Raw genomic sequence first — 9,338 nt, 5'->3', positions numbered from 1 at the left:
CAAGGGAAATGTGACAGTGGCTATATTCCAACCAGTGTTCATATATTTTAGAATTCTAACCATGTTCAATAAACAGCAGTATTTCAGCTGAAGGTGAATATTATTGGAATGTGGGTGCTGGAGAAGTTTGAGAAAGGATCACCCAAGACTTGTATAATCATATGTAGGGGTCCTAGATAATCTGAGTGTCTGTTTTTAGGTAGACCTGAATACTGAAAATGAACTGAGGACTGAAGGGGGAGGGGGAAGAATGGGGTGATGGTCATGGAGGGGGGCACTTGTGGGGAGAGGCACTGGGTGTTATATGGAAACATATTTGAGAATAAACTATTATAAATTAAAAAAAGAAATAATTGTCTAAGGTAAATGCCATTTCTGTGCAGCTCTAATACATTTTTTCCATAAATAAAGCTGACTTTCAGGTCAGTGCAGAGATGCCTGCCTGGTGATCAGAAAGAAACTCAAGGTTCTCTAACTTTCTCTTGCCGACACCATTCATCTTTCAGGGAATCCTGGACCTCCTGGAGTTGGACTCCAGCAAAAACCATCTATAATTTTTATTCAATGTCTATTAAGATCCCAATGGCATTTTTTTACAGAAATAGAAAAAACACTCCTAAAATTTATTATGGAACCTCAAAGGACTGAATAGTCATATTCTACAAAAGAACAAAGCAGGAGACATCACACTTTCTGATTTCAAGCTACTTATAAAGCTTAGGTAATGAAAACAGTATAATATTGGCATAAAAACAGAGAAATAGACCAATGGAGCAGAATTCAGAACTTAGAAATAAAGCCAAACATATTCATTCAACTACTAATTGAAAGAAGAACCAAGAACACTCAATGGAAAAAAGACAGTCTCTTTAATCAATACTAGGAAAATGGTATATTCTTATATAAGAGAATGAAACTAGACTCCTAATTTATACTGCTCATGAAAAATAACTTGAAACCTTACAGACTTAAATATAAGACCTGAAACTGTGAAACTCCTACAAGAATACTTAGGAAAAAACTCCCAGATAAGGATCTTGGTAATGATTGCCTGGAAATATATACCTAAAGCACAAGCAACAAAGTGAAAAAAGCACATGTGAGACTAAAAAAACTAAAAAAGCTTCTGCACAGCAGTAGAAAGTATCAACTTAAAAGTTGTAAAGACAACTTAAGGATGGGAAAAGTATTCTCAAACCATATCATATTTATTATTTAATATCCAAAAGTTATAAAGAATTCATGCAATTGAATGTTAAAGCCAAATATTCCAATAAAAAACGGGCAACTTTGTGCACCTGAGGCACTCAGTCGATTAAACCTCTGCCTTTGGCTCAGGTCATGATCTCACAGTTTGTGAGTTCGAACCCCACACTGAACTCTGTGCTCACTGCTCAAAGCCTGGAGGCTGCTTCACGTTCTATGTCTCCCTCTCTCTCTGCCCATCCCCTGCTCACTCTGTGTCTCTCTCAAAAATAAATAAACATTAAAAAAATATATATATATGGCATGGAATATTATTCAGCCATAAAGAACAATGAACTACTACCATTTGAGGTAAAATGGAAGAATGGATCTTGAAGATATTATGCTAAGTGAAATAAGTAAGAGAAAGACAAATACTGTATTTAGAATTTAAAACAAAAATACACAAATATCAGAAAAAGATAGATTTGTGGTTATTAGATGTGGTGAGGGTGGAGGGGGAACTGGCAGAAAGTAGCTAAAAGATACAAACTTTCAGTTATAAGAGAAATAAGTAGTGGAAATGTAATGTACAACATTATGACTATCAAGAACACTGCTGTATGAAATATAGGGAAGTTAAGAGAGTAAGTCCTAAGAATTCTTTCACAAGGAGAATTGTTTTTTTCTTTGTGATCTTGTTGTCTCTTTGAGATGATGGATGCTAACTAAACCTATTGCAGTAATCATTTTACAATATATATAATTCAAACCATCATGTTGCATAACTTAAACTTATACAGTGATGTATGTCAATTATTTCTCAATAAATCCCAGGAAAAAACTCTCAGAGTAGGCCTCCCTTATTTGTGGAGGATTAATCCAGCAGATGTAATGGATGCCTGAAACTGCAGCTAGTACCAAACTATGTATTTTCCTTTATGTGCATACCCAACTAGGATAAAGTTTAATTTATAAATTTGGCACAGTAAGAAATTAGCAATAGTAACTACTAATAAAATAGAACAATTATAAGAATATATTGAAATGAAATCTATGTGAATGTGTTCTCTTTGTTTCAGAATAATTTTTATAAGAAATATACATTTTAAATGTTTATTTAATTTTTAGAGAGAGTGAGGGGTGAGGGGCAAGAGAGAGGGAAAGAATCCCAAGCATGGAGCAGCCTGGAGCCAGATGCAGGGCTCCATCTCATGAACCACCAGGAAATCATGGCCTCCACTGAAATCTGGAGTTGGAGGCTTAACAGACTGAACAATCCAGGCATTCCTCTTTCAAAGTATTTTGATGTACTATATTCAGCCTTCTTGTCCTTGTGATGATGAGATGATAAAATGCCTACGTGATGAGATATAGTGGGGTGAATGATGCATGTAGGCATTGTGACAGCATGTTAGAATGCTGTTAAAATTCTGATGAGTCGTCAGAGGAGAAGCATCTCTTTCCAGACCGTGGGTGACCATGGGGAACTGAAACCACAAAAAGCTGAACTGTGAATACCAGAGAATTTCTATATTTTTGTTGCTCTTTTCTATTCTTTTTCTCTCTAATTTATCATTTCTGCTCTGATCTTTGTGATTTCTTTTGGTCTGCTAAGTTTGGGCTTAGCTTGTTCTTTTTCTAGTTCTTTGGAGTATAAAGTGAAGGTTGTTTGGATCTTTCTTTTTTCTTAATGCAGGCATTTATCACTGTAAATTTTCTTCTTAGGACTACTTTTGCAGCATCCTGAGGTTTTCTATGTTGTGTTTCCATTGTCATTTGTTTAAAAATAGATTTTGATTTTCCTTTAGGGTTCTTTGATCCGTTAGTTGATCGAAAGTTGTTTAACTCCCACATATTTGCAATATTTTTAGTTTGCCTCCCATTACTGATATCTAGTCCAGAATATTATTGTTAGAAAAGATATTTGGTATGACTTCACTCTTTTAAAATTTGATCTATCCTAGGGAATTTTCCATGCCCTCTTGAGATTTTCTCTTCTGTTGCTCTGATGAATGTTCTATATTTGTTAGGTCTGTTTGGTCTAAAGTATAGTTTATGTCCAGTGCTTCCTAATTGATTTTTTTTTTCTGAGTTATCTACCTGGTGTTGAATCCCTCTATTATTTTTGTGTTTTCTATTTAACCCTGCATATCTGTTAGTACTTTCTAAGTATATTTAGGTGATATGATGTTGTGGGCATATGAGATATATGTTTATGATTGTTACAGATTTATGATGAGTGGTCTCCTTTATCATTATATAATGACCTTCTTTGCTCTTATTATAGGTTTTGACTTAAAGTCTATTTTGTCTAAGTATAGCTACCTCTGCTTTTTTTTTTTTTTGGTTTCCATTTGCATGGATTATGGGGTTTTTTTTGTTCCTTTATTTTGTGACTTTGTGTCCTTAAAGCTGAAGTTAGTCTCCTATAGGCAGCATACAGTTTTTAGTCATTCAGCCACTTATGCCTTTTGATTAGACAGTTCAGTCAATTTACATTTAGAGTAACTATTGACAGGCAAGGATTTCCTAATGGCGGAAAGGATTCTAAAGAATAATGCCATCTTATTTATTCTTTTCTGATGTTTTGTAGTTCCCTGTACCCTTCTTCCTTTTTTTTTTAAATTTCATTTTGTTTATTTATTTATTGTGAGTTAGTGATTTATGGTTTTGCCTGTGGCTTACAACATTTTAGGGATATAAAAATCTATTTTAAGCAAATAACAATGTAACTTCAGTCACATAAAAAAACTCTCTCCTTTTACTCTGAAAAGGGTAAGCCCCACCTTGAAATTTTGTATGATTTTTTAAATTATTTTTTTATTAGTAGTTTATGGCCAAGTTGGTTTCCATATAATACCCAGTGCTCTTCCCCACAAGTGTCCCCTCCATGACTATAACTCCCCTTCCCCTATCTTCCTCCCTCTTCAACCCTCAGTTTTTCAGTATTCAAGAGTCTCTCATGATTTGCCTCCCTCCCTCTCCCTAACTTACCCCCCCATTCCCTTCCCATGGTCCCTTGTTAGGTTTCTCCTGTGAGACTTATGAGTGAAGATATATGGTATCTGTCCTTCTCTGACTTATTTCACTTAGCATGATTCCCTCGAGGTCCATCCACTTCGCCACAAATGGCCATATTTCATTCTTTCTCATTGCCATGTAGTACTCCATCGTGAATATATACCACATCTTCTTGATCCATTCGTCAGGTGATGGATATTTAGGCTCTTTCCATGATTTGGCTATTGTTGAAAGTGCTACTATGAACATTAGGGTACATGTGCCCCTATGCATCAGCACTTCTGTATCCCTTGAGTAGATCCCCAGAAGTGCTATTGCGGAATCATAGGGGAGTTCCACTAATAGTTTTTTGAGGAACCTCCACACTGTTTTCTAGAGCGCCTGCACCAGTTTACATTCCCACCAACAGTGTAGGAGCGTGCCCATTTCTCCACATCCTTGCCAGCATCTGTAGTCTCTTGATTTGTTCATTTTAGCCACTCTGACCAGTGTGAGTTGGTATCTCACTGTGGTTTTGATTTGTATTTCCCTGATGCTGAGTGACGCTGAGCATCGTTTCATGTGTCTGTTGGCCATCTGGATGTCCTCTTTGGAGAAGTGTCTATTCATGTCTTCACTGATTACTCATTTTTCAGGCATGGAGTTTGGTGAGTTCTTTGTAGATTTTGGATACCAGCCCTTTATCTGATATGCCATTTGCTACTATCATTTCCCATTCAGTCAGTTGCCTATTAGTTTTTTTGACTGTTTTTTTTTTTTTTTTTTTTTTTTTTTTTTTTTTTTTTTGCAGTGCAGAAGATTTTTAACTTGATGAGGTCTCAAAAGTTCATTTTTGTTCTTGATTCCCTTGCTTTTGGGGATGTGTCAAGTAGGAAATTGCTGCAATTGAGGTCAAGGAGGCTGTTTCCTTCATTCTTCTCTAGGGTTTTGATGGTTTTCTGCCTCACATTCAGGTCCTTCATCCATTTTGAGTTTACTTTTTGTGTATGGTATAAGAAAGTGGTCTAGTTTCATTCTTCATATTGCTGTCTAGTTCTTCCAGCACCAGCTGTTAAAGATGCTATCTTTTTTCCATTGGATACTGCTTCCTGCTTTGTCAAAGATTAATTGGCCATACATTTGTGGGTTCAGTTCTGGGCTCTCTGTTCTATTCCATTGGTCCATGTGTCTGTTTTTGTGCCAATACCATACTGTCTTGATGATTACAGCTTTGTAGTAGAGGCTAAAGTTTGGGATTATGATCCCTCTTGTTTTGGTTTTCTTCTTCAATATTACTTTGGCTATTCCCTGGGCTTGAAAAAAACATCAGGGAAGCTATTGATACACAGAATAGGGACCTTCAAAATAGCTGTGATAAGTTGAAAAAGGTTATAAATGAGGTGCATAGTAAAACGGATTAAAGAGACATTGAGAAGAATAGGTGAATCAGAAGACACAGTTATAGCAAAAGTGGAAGCTGAGAAAAAGAGAGAAAAATTGATACAGGAGCAGGAAAGGAGAATTCGAGACCTGAGTGACAAAATCAAACGGAACAATATCCATATCATAGGAGTTCCTGAAGAGGAAGAAAAAGAAAAACGTCCTGAAGCAGTGCTTGATCAAATTATAGCTGAGAGCTTCCCAAATCTGGGGAAGGAAAGAGGCATGGAAATCAAGAGGTGCATATAACCCCCCTAAGACGTAACTTGAATTGGCCTTCAGCACGACATATCATAGTGAAACTGGAAAAATATAAAGATAAAGAGAGAATTCTGAAAGCAGCTAGGGATAAAAGGGCCTTAACATACAAAGGGAAACCTATCAGAATGGTTACAGACCTATCTACTGAAACTTGGCAGGCCAGGAAGGAATGGCAGGAAATCTTCAATATGATGAACAGGAAATATATGCAACCAAGAATCCTCTATCCAGTGAGCCTGTCATTCAAAATAGAAGGAGAGATACAGCTTTTCCCAAATAAACAAAGATTAAAAAGAATTCATCACCACCAAATCAGCCCTACAAGATATCCTAAGAGGGACTCTATGAGGGAAATGTAGGAAGGAATATAAGGTGACAGAGACATCACTACAAACATGAACTCAACAGAGAACACAATGAATCTAAACCCACTTTTTTTCAATAATAGCACTGAATGTAAATGAACTGAATGCTCCAGTCAAAAGACACAGGGTAACAGAATGGATAAAAAACCAAAATCCATTTATTTGCTCTCTACAAGAGACTCATCTCAGACCTGAAGACGTCTTCAGATTGAAAGTAAGGGGATGGAGAAATATCTGTCATGCGAATGGAAGTCAAAAGAAAACCAGAGTAGCCATACTTATATTGGACAAACTGGACTTTAAAGTAAAGGCAGTAACAAAAGATGAAGAAGGACATTATATAATAATTACAGGGTCTCTATCTCAGGAAGAGCTAACAATCATAAACATCTATGCATTTTTATACACCAATAATGAATCAACAGAGAAATCAAGAAACTGATCCCATTCACATTTGCACAAAAAACCATAAAATACCTAGGAATAAACCTAATTAAAGATGTAAAAACCTGTACAATGAAAACTATAGAAAACTTATGAAAGAAATTGATGAAGACACAAAGAAATGGATAAACATTTAATGCTCATGGATCGGAAGAATAAGCATTGTTAAACTATCATTGTTACCAAAAGCAATCTACACATTCAATGCAATCCCAGTCAAAATTGCACTGGCATTCTTTGTAAAGCTAGAACAAACTGTCCTAAAACTTGTATGGAACCAAAAAAGACCCTGAATAGCCAAAGTTATATTGAAGAAGAAAACCAAAATGGGAGGCATCACAATTCCAGACATTAGCCTTCTACTACAAAGCTGCCATCATCAAGACAGTATGGAATTGGCACAAAAACAGACATATAGACCAATCAAATAGAATAGAGAACCTAGAACTGGACCCACAAATGTATGGACAATTAATCTTTGACAAAGCAGGAAAGAGTATCCAATGGAAAAAAGAGAGCCTCTTTAACAGGTGAGAAACTGGACAGCAATATGCAGAAGACTAGACCACTTTCTTGCACCAGACACAAAAATAAACTCAAAATGGATAAAGAACCTCAATATGAGACAGGAAACTATTAAAACACTAGAGGAGAAAGCAGGAAACAGCCTCCTTGACCTCAACCGCAACAATTTCCTACTTGACACATCTCCAAAGGCAAGGGAATCAGGAGCAAAAATGAACTATTGAGACCTCATCAAGATAAAAAGCTTCTGAACTTCATAGGAAACAATCAAGAAAACTAATAGGCAACCGAAGGAATGGTAAATGGTAGTTGCAAATGGCATATCGGATCAAGGGCTAGTATCCAAAATCTATAAGGAACTCACCAAACTCCACACTCAAAAACCAGATAATCCAGTGAAGAAATTGTCAGAAGACATGAACAGACACTTTTCCAAAGAGGACATCCAGATGGCCAACAGATACATGAATCAATGCTCAGCGTCATTCACCACTAGGGAAATACAAATCAAAACCACACTGACGAGTGACTGGGTGGCTCAGTTGGTTAAGCATATCACTTAGGCTCCGGTCATGATCTCACAGTTCATGGGTTTGAGCCCTGCATCAGGCTCTGTGCTGACAACTAGCTCAGAGCCTGAAGCCTGTGTTCAAATTCTGTGTGTCTCCCTCTCTTTGACCCGCCCCTGCTTATGCTCTCTCTCTCTCAAAAATAAATGAAACATTAAAAAAAAACTACACTGAGATACCACCTCACTCCAGTCAGAATGGCTCAAATGAACAAATCAGGAGACTATAGATGCTAGTGAGGATGTGGAGAAACTGGCACCCTCCTATGTTGGGGCCACCAAGTTTTCTGTTTGCCTCAGGCAAGGATTATCACTCCATTGAGTGAGCCAGTAAACAAGATTTGCATCTGGAGGCTGGAGATTGCCAAAATAATTTTGGCGACTGTCTTGCTGAGCTAGACGCAAGTAGCCAAGGCACACAAAAGATCAAAACCGTATTCAGTGTTAGTTCTCCATCCCCCAAGATTGCTGAGGCAAAAGTTGGGGCGCTTCTTTGATATGCATTCGACTCTGTAGCCTGCCTAGGTCAGCTTGCCTTGTTCCCCCCCCCCCCCAAGACTATATAAAGAACAGTTCTTTGAATAAATGCTCTCTTTCGTCTGATCGGAGAACCGTGAGTTCTGTCTTTACTCTTTGCGTCTCCCTCTCCTGCCCCCTTTTTCTCTCCCTCCCTCAGGAGAAGGACCCGCAACGATTCTCTGTGGCAGCTGCGGCCCTAACCTGAGGTAGATGCGACCCTGGGTCCCTTGCCGGCGCAGCCCAGAGTGGAAGCGGATGACAAACGGACTTGCGTTCCGGGTCCCACGGGTTAAGACTCCCGCAGGAAACAACTATGACGAGCAAATGAGCGTTCCGGGGCTGCGGGTTTAGGACGAGCGCGCCTGGACTGGGTTGCGGGTTGCGACACTCCTACACTGTTGGTGGGAATGTAAACTGGCGCAGCCACTCTGGAAAACACTGTGGAGGTTCCTCAAAAAATTAACAGTAGAACTCCCCTATGATCCAGCAATAGCACTGCTGGGGATCTACACAAGGGATATAGGACTGCTGATATATAGGGGCACATGTGCCCCAATGTTCATAGCAGCACTTTCAACAGTAGCCAAATCATGGAAAGAGCCTAAATGTACATCACCTGATGAATGGATCAAGAAGATGTGATTCATATATACAATGGAATGCTACATGACAATGAGAAAGAATGAAATCTGGGCATTAGTAGTATGGTGGATGGACCTTAAGGGCGTCATGTTAAGTGAAATAAGTCAGGCAGAGAAGGACAGATACCTTATGTTTTCACTCTTACCAGGAGAAACTTAGCAAAGGACTATGGGTGAGGGGAAGGGGAAAAATAGTTGGGGAGAGGGAGGGAGGGAGGCAAATCATGAGAGACTCTTGAATACTGAAAACAAACAGGGCTGATGGGGGAGGGGGAGAGGGGAAGGAGGGTGATGGTCATGGAGGAGGGCACTTGTTGGGATGAGCACTGGGTGGTATATGGAAACCAACTTGGTAATAAACTATAAAAGAAAAAAAAAGATTTTGTT

The sequence above is a fragment of the Suricata suricatta genome, chromosome 9 (genome assembly GCF_006229205.1).
Source record: "Suricata suricatta isolate VVHF042 chromosome 9, meerkat_22Aug2017_6uvM2_HiC, whole genome shotgun sequence".
Taxonomy (NCBI): Eukaryota; Metazoa; Chordata; class Mammalia; order Carnivora; family Herpestidae; genus Suricata; species Suricata suricatta.
Note: the sequence above shows the minus strand (reverse complement) of the source record.